The sequence below is a fragment of the Vipera berus genome, assembly GCF_964194415.1.
Source record: "Vipera berus genome assembly, chromosome: 1".
NCBI classification, from domain to species: Eukaryota; Metazoa; Chordata; class Lepidosauria; order Squamata; family Viperidae; genus Vipera; species Vipera berus.
The window spans coordinates 104,990,117-104,999,166 of NC_138202.1; positions in this window are offsets into that span (position 1 = coordinate 104,990,117).

Here is a 9,050-nt window from a genome sequence, read left to right on the forward strand (position 1 = left end):
TGGCTCTTTTGTGTGGACTTCAACTCCAGAATCAGCCCTGAGAGAGCATAGAGGGCTTGTGAATGCCTTTTCCATTTTCCTTGGTATCTTTTTAAAACCCCTTTGTTGTTGGAAGTGGCAAAAGGTTCTAGAGCTGGTGTTGATTTATAGGGTTGTATGTTTTTCAATCTCTCTGAAGCTCAGACTGGAAAAAGACTCATAGGAAGATTCTTCCCCTCCCCAACACAAACACACACACACTGCTGTATTCCCTTGGGATTCAATGAAAGTGGGAGGTGGAAAACTGCTGAATACATGATTGTACATGGAAAGATAGCACCTTTCATAGGCCCCTTGGCTACCTGGCAACTGAGTATGTACTAGAAAACAATACTACACCAATGGGAATTTTGCTGAAACTTTCATTGGAAAGTAATTTCCAAATTAATTCCAAACTAAGTTCTTTTTCATCAGATTTGGTGATACCGAGATGTTTTGTCTCATATCTTTAGTTTTGACATATGTGCCAAACTATAATTTTATATCCATTTAAAGGGATCTACTCTTATTCAGCATTAGTCAGATTGCTTTTTTTTCACCAGAGAGTGAGAGAAGATATGGAAAGAAGTGGATTTTTGTATTTCAGCCTACATTTTACTGGTCTTGATGAAGGAAGAAGTCATATATTTATATATGACTTCTCCCTTCTTTAAGACCAGTAAAATCTCTTCATTTTCTTCATGAAGAGATTTTAGGCTGAAATGTTAGAAAAGGTGGTGTTACTGAAATTTAATCTCATCTTTTATCTATTAGCAAATTATAAAACCTCACAATTCAATCTTAATCAACAAAAGTCCATTAACAGCTACCAGAAATAAATATAAGTACATATTTAAACTTAAACAAGTAAATCAATTTCATATTTCTTTCATTTACTTTAGCCAGTAACTTAGCATTTTCTGTAATAATATAAGAAACCATTTCTTTCTATATCTTATAATTCTAAATAAATCTTTAAAGCTTCATCATTCGAAATTCACTTTAAAAATTCATTAAAAGCTACCCAAAACAACATATTGAAATTTAATCCCATCAAATAATGTCCTACAAATTTCTTAGCATCTATTCATCTCCTTTCAGAAACTCCTTCACAAGTTTAACAAATTTCTTCCATTTTAATACCATAGCTTATCACTTTCTCTAAAAATACAACAAAAAATAATCCATTCTCTCCATGTCTTATCCATAAATAAATCTTTAAAGCTTCACCATTAGGTGCCAATTTGCTTCCAGGTCCAGTTCAAAGTGTTGGTTATTCCTTTTAAAACCCAACATTGCATGGAGCTAAATTACCTGTGGAACCGTATTTGCCCCATCAACCCCTCCTACCCTCTCAAGAAGACCCTAACAGTTGAAGAATTCAGGAAGCAATTCCAGGAAGACAGCCTTCTCAGCCCTTGCCCCTGCCCTTCAGAATATTCTCCCCTTACAGACAAGGCTGGCCCTGTTTCCTGTACTTTCAAAAATATCTAAAGATCTGGCTCTGCCATCTTGCTTGGGACTCAGAGAAAACATGTAGTAGTGGGGTTGGCTGGTGCCCTGAAGAAAACTTTTAATGTAAAATTTTAACTATCCTTGGTCTCTTTTTAAATTTTATATTAACTTTTTATGTTTTTAACATTTTATTTGTATACTGCCTAGAGCCTTTCACATACTGTAGAGATGGGTGGTTTCTAAATGTGATATAAAGCTAGCTAGATAGCTAGATAGCTAGATAGCTAGATGGATGGATGGATGGATGGATGGATGGATGGATGGATGGATGGATGGATGGATGATTTTTTATTTATTTTATTTTAATTCCATTTATATCCCGCCCTTCTCCGAAGACTCAGGGCGGTTTACAAGCTTAGCAGTAGCCTTCATTCTATGTATATGCCTGCTTATTAGGGCTTTCACACACCCCCCCAAGCGGCATTATTACAAAGTCAGCTTAATTGCCCCCAACAATCTGGGTCCTCATTTTACCTACCTCGGAAGGATGGAAGGCTGAGTCAACCTTGAGCCTGGTGGGATGCGAACCTGCACTAATTGCAGGCAGCTGGTGTTACTTAAGGAGGCATTAGCCCACTGCTCCACCAAGGCTCATTCAATGATGATGATGATGATAGATAGAAAGATAGATAGATAGATAGATAGATAGATAGATAGATAGATAGATAGATAGATAGATAGATAGATAGATAGATAGATGTAGTCCTCAACTTACAATCAGAATTCAGCCCAAAATTTCTATTGCTAAGACTTAACTGAGTTTTGCCTCATTTTACAACCTTTCTTGACATGTTTATTAAGTGAATCACTGCAGTTGTTAAGTTAGTAACTAATTTAGTTAGGTTGTTAAGTGAATTGGCTTCCCCATTGTTTTTGCTTGTCAGAAGATCACAAAAGGTGAGTGTGTGACCCCAGGACACTCCAACCATCATAAATATGAGTCAGTTGCCAAGCGTCTGAATTTTGATCTTATGATCAGGGGGATGCTGCAACAGTCATGAGTGTGAAAAACAGTCATAAGGCACTTTTTTCAGTGCTGTTGTAACTTTGAACAGTCACTAGATGAATTGTTGTAAGTGAAGCACTACCTGTAAATAAAAATAAAATTCAGTCCTGGTGTCCTATCCCGCTCACATACATACAGGCCACGGGTGTTAGAAGTCTTTATTGAGGCTTCCAAGCCCAGAATAGTCTTGCCCAGAAATTCCTCACACGCACATCAGCGCCATCCCCAAGGATTCAATAGGGCATTCAAGGAAAACCTCATGCCAGTCCACAGGGCAAAGGCAAGTCCAGAGTTCAAGAGGCATGATCCAAAGTTCGAAGTACAGAATCCAAGTCTGGTAGTCAAGGCAAGAATCACTGCACCTGAAGAACACACAGCAAGGAAACGGACATGTTGCTTCCAGCATCGTTTCATCCCAAGCGCTGAGCTAAATAACCTCTCCCCAGTGCAGTCCATCAAGAGGGGCAAGGATGCCGACTCACAAATAGCCTCACTGACCTTCATTGTGCCTGTCTCCTCTCAACCCTATGCACTCTCAGATTGTGTGGGGGTGGGGATTTAATCTTCCTCATCTCTGCTGACCAGCTGCAGCTGCGTGCCCTCTTCTCCCAAAGCCTCTGGGCTTCCCAACTGTAGCTGTGCCTCTCCAGCCCAAAGCTCAACTGGCCATTTGCTCCTTCTGCGACTGCTCTGTTGTGCTTGGCCTCGCAATTCCTGGCAGCCTCCGGAAACTTCCAGATGTTCCTCCATATCTCCTCCTGATGTCCCTGAACCCGTCTCTTCCTCATCCAAACTAGCGTATGGAGAAGCAACTGGGGAAGCCATCACATCTGGTCAAAAAAACACAGCAAAAACTGCTAGAAGGGTTTAATTAACAATGTTATATTAACCTTGATCAAATAAACCAACTCTATAAATCTTTTTTTTTATTTTTTAGAAAAAGTCTTGATGTTTATTCCTTTTAAGTAGTGATTTCTTTTCATCCTCTACCTTTTCTCACGAGTATAACCACATCTCTTTTGTAAATCCAACGTAAGGAGGTTGTCCAAGTCACTCTTTTTGAGTTGAAACCCACACGTCCAATCTCTCTTCTGAACGTTTCTGTTAATTGACAGCTTGTACCTCCCAAACTGCTGAAAAGAGGGCGGTTCTACCCTACTTCCCCCATCCGTTTTTACCAGTTCTGAGAAAAATCTTTCTTTTATTTGGCTCTTTTTCATAAAATTGTATCTCTAGTCATTCAACCCAGTCCGGAAGATTTTTCACAGTCTGCAGTTTTCAATAAAGCAGGGGGGGCAGACTTTCTCTCCACAGGACTAACCAGTATGGCAACTAAGCTGTGCACCCTTTGAAAACAAGAACCTTTGAACCTTGCAGGAGGGTAGGGCTTCCCTGTTACTCATTAAAGCAGCCTGTTTTTTCCAGGCTTATAGATGGGACTGAAAATGTCACTTCCTAGAGATATATTTGAACTAGTGCTAATTAGTGCTAATTCCAGGATTGTCTGGATCTCAAGATTTTATTTGAAATTCTATAGCTGCCCCTAACTTACAGTATTCTTTTTTCTGGCCCCACTGGCAGGTTGTAACATCTGGCAAAGTACTTTATCTGCCTGAAAAGAATGGACTTTTCTGCATTTCTTTACTGCCATCTAGTGACTTTTTTTCCCCTGCAGACCAAATCTGATGGCCTTAAATAGCAGTCAGGCTTTCCAGCTGGGAAACTCCCAGTTGTGGACCTCCATGTCTGGCAATATAGATGGAGTGATTATATTTATTGTATCTTAGGGCTGAAATCTATTAATTCTTTTTTTTTACTTAAGTCAGAAAGTAGGGTGGGAAGAGCAATAAACTGTATTTTTGTAGTCAGCCATACAAGTTAGTCAGCCAAACAGTTAAACTGTTTAGATGCCATATTGGTCAAGTTTCTCTAATCAGCTGTTACCCAGGAAATGTGTAATATTTAAATTGGGTGTAATCTAAAACTTGGCAATGTGTTGTGTTTTATTTATTTATTTATTTATTTATTTATTTATTTATTTATTTATTTATTTATTTATTTATTTATTTCTGTTCTTTTTAGTGTTTGCCTGGAATAAATAAAAATAGGCTAAAATGATTTTAGTGCTAAAAGTCAGACATGAGAATGCTTCAGTGTAATCACTGGATTTGGATGGAAATTAATGTCATGCATACAGTACAAATGTTAGGGAGGTTACCAATAAAAATACAGATGAAATCCATACTAAAGTGCATCTAAACTAACATTGCCATTGTATCACTTTAACGTTTTTATCAAATCTCCGTTCTGCTGGCTAAACAAATTCTAGGCCTGAGATATAATACAGAGTGTGTGTGTGTGTATGTGTGTGTGTGTGTGTGTGTGTGTGTGTGTGTGTGTGTACAGTATGTATATGTATATGTATATGTATATGTGAATGTATATGTATATGTATATGTATATGTATATGTATATGTATATGTATATGTATATGTATATGTATATATGGGTGTGTGTGTGTGTGTGTGTGTGTGTGTGTATGTGTGTGTGTGTGTGTACAGTATGTATATGTATATGTATATGTATATGTATATGTATATGTATATGTATATGTATATGTATATGTATATGTATATGTATATGTATATATGTGTGTGTGTCTGTGTGTGTATGTATATGTATATGTATATGTGAATGTATATGTATATGTATATGTATATGTATATGTATATGTATATGTATATGTATATGTATATGTATATGTATATGTATATGTATATGTATATGTATATATGGGTGTGTGTGTGTGTGTGTGTGTGTGTGTGTGTGTGTACAGTATGTATATGTATATGTATATGTATATGTATATGTATATGTATATGTATATGTATATGTATATGTATATGTATATGTATATGTATATGTATATATGGGTGTGTGTGTGTGTGTGTGTGTGTGTGTGTGTGTGTGTGTGCCAGTCAACCCCCTTCCCCAATTTCTGCTGAATTTCTCACATGAGATCTAACAAACACACACCCAATAATTTAGTTTTGGTAGGATCCATAATTTCCAATATTACAGCAGAAGGGGCAAAGGGCTTGACTTCCAGCTTGTCCTTCTTTGATAAATTTCAAGACAGGCTCCAAAATCAACTATAGAAGGATTCTGTACTGAGGGGCTTTGGAGGACACATGGAGATCAATCAGGAGGGATCTTTCAGGATTCACAATCATGATAGGTTGCAGCAGGAAAGGAACTCCTAGGTGGAGTAAAATCCAAGCTACCAATTTTTTTGCTGATCAACAACAGCATCTTGGTATGCTGGAATGTCACAGCAACCTTCTATGACTCTTTGGAAAAGGGCTCCTAACAACTCTTCTCTCTTTAAAAGAAAAAGGTGTATCCAAGCAGACTAAAACCTACTGAGATTTAATTCCACCTTAATGACACAAGGCAAAAGTATCTCCAATTCTGTGGAATTTGGTAGCATTGCTATAAAGTTACAAATAAAACTAAAAAAAACCTGTTGTGGCATTTTAAAGATTAACATGGTTATTTTTGTTTCTGATTTTGCAATGGGCCACAGGCAGGTAGATTCATTCTACCTTTAACAGGCCACAGACAATATTTGGCTATTGTCTTGTTTTGGCAAAAATATTTTATTTGTGATGGAAGCAGCAGCTAAAAAACAAGGGAAACCAAAGGAAAAGGTATCCCAATCTAGACACCCCATAAAAAAAATCGGTGAAATGACATAATGTCATGTCCTCCAAGAAATTTTTGCCAAAATATCTGCCAGAGTCTCTCATTAGGGTGCATGCCTATTTTAACTGAGGCTACAAAATATTTTCTGAAAGTTACATAAAAGCCGTGATGGGATTCAAATATGTGAACCGGTTCTCTGTGTGGATGCCGCTTCGGGTAAGTCTGTTCTGGGTCTGGGCAACAAAAAATTAACTACTAGTTCTGCCAAACTGGTGGAGACCGGCTGAATCCCACCACTGGATTATTGTAAGGCTACATTAACAGAATATTGCAAATCTTAAGGTTCAAAGGTATAAACTTCCTGCCACCTTTACCTGCTTGATCTTTTAGAGCAAGTTTCTTTACCTGACCGTTAAGCCACGGGGAGTTCCTGCCTCTCGTGCGTGATTGTTTCGTAGGCAACGTCTCTTGCCCTCATTTTCCAAGTCATCTGCACACATTTCATAGCATGCAAATGCAATTTCCCTTATGTATATAGACACCATGAATGAGAAACTAAGACTTTGCAGCTCTTATTCTTAGTATCAGCACTGGACAAATCATCAGGTTTCCCTTTACTATTTATTAGAAACAACTGCATTGATGCTTGCTAAATATTGGTTGTGCTGCATTACCGGTAGTCCTCAACTTATGATCCGTTGCTTAGTGATGGTTCAAAGTAATGATAGACCTCTCCTGGTGTACTTATGATCTGCTTCCAAAGTCACAACATCTGCCATACACACACACACACACACACACACACACACACACACACCAGAATCAAATTACTGCATATTAGTAACTGGTCCATCTTCACAGCACCTCATTTTAAGCTGTACAGGACCTCATTTTATGAGGTTTTTGCCAAAAACTGGCATTTACTTTCAGTTTTGGCAAAGCAGCTCCTAGCAAACAATTGGTTTTCTTAACAACTGCAGTATCACTTAATAACCACTGCCTCAAAAAAGGTCGTAAAATCTGGTCAGTCACATGGGCAACTCACTTTAAGATTGTCACAACTTACAACTGTAATGGGCAGGCACTATTACAGTCATAAGTAGAATATAAGAGAACTTACCAGTATATCCTTGTTTATCTGAAGGACTGAGAATTCATATCTTAGTATGTTCTAATTTTCCTTTTAGTAATGGAACTTACTGTAAATGATAGCTTTGGATCACCCCCATTTTTATTATTATAAGCGTGTTCGATCCAAAAGAAACTTGTCTAGCAAACATGCACTCTAGGAACACAACCCTTTACATCAGCGGTGGGGAACTATGGCCCTTTGATGAACTATGAACTTCAACTCCCAGAATTCCTGAGCCAGCATGGCTCAGAAATTCTGGGAGTCAAAGTCCAAAACTCATAAAGGGACCATAGTTCCCCACCACTGCTTTACATGAACAATCCTCATTCAGCTGCATTTAATAATGTTCCATTTTTGTCACACAAAATAATAATTCACCAGAAGCTTTCAGAGGGCTATTTGGGTTGCATACATAGATTCAGGAGGGCACATAAGGATGTGGGGTTTTTAATTCTGTCCCTGGATACCTGATAGGCCTTTGCTTTGACCCAACAGGCTCAGAATATAATTAACATCAAAAATAATGGAAAAAAAATTGTTCTATCCATCTATCATATCAAAAGGCAACACCCCCTCCCAAACAAATGAAAGTTTAAAAAAATTACTTGATAAAAATAATATACCACATGATCAAAATATTCGGCAATGCATCTTGATGTCCCTTACACAGATTAAACAACTAATCAGATAATTTTATTGTTAATATTGTGCAAATCAAAGAGGAGGATAAAGGAAAAAAATCTATTTATTTTAGTATGCAATGATATATTAACAAATACAAAACAATAGATATATAGTACAGAATTAACAATATAATGTAAATCACTAAAGGTGTACACCTTAAATGAACTCAAGCTTAGGAGGAAAAATAAAAAGGAAGAACAAAGGAAGAGGAGAACAAGGAATACAAAATGCAGCTGTGAATGAAAATTCAATTCATAATCTTTCCCTTTAGCCAAGGAAATACTGTTAAAACAAGCAAATGCCTAATCAAGAGCTAGAGATAAAAAGTTTAATAGCCTGAATACAAGTAAGCCTAATAGCAGAACATATTTTTTAAATAAAAAAACCTTCTACAAAAGGATGTCAGCAAGAACCTGAAGAGGTAAAATAATTTATAGCATTTTCAACATTATGAAATGATTTCTGTGTGCTGATGATTACAAACAAAACAAGCTGGAAGGACACCTCATGAATACTGTATTTTTTGTTTCTTTCAAGCAATCTTCCTCTTCATATTGAACATCTTTCTGCGTTACTGAATTTTTATGGTGTAATCTGAGGGAAAACACAGTATAAGACTGTTTGTCACCCCATTTAATTTCATTGAGTTAGAAGGAGCTAATTAGTTCATTCCCTTGCTTAGTGCAGGTTCTACTAGAGTAACTCTGACATAGAATAACCATGTAGCCTCTGTGTTAACCAGGCCAATAGCAATAGCAATATCATTTAGACTTCATAGTAGTTTATACCTTCTCTAAAAGGTTTATAGAGTGAGTTTATTGCCCCCAACAATCTGGGTCCTCATTTGAACAACCTCAGAAGGATAGAAGGCTAAGTCAACCTTGGGCCCGTCAAGATTGAACTGCTGGCAGTGAGCAGTGAGTTAACCTGCAGTACTGCATTCTAACCATTCTGCCACCATGCTCTCAGTATCTTGACTTGCTCAGGAAT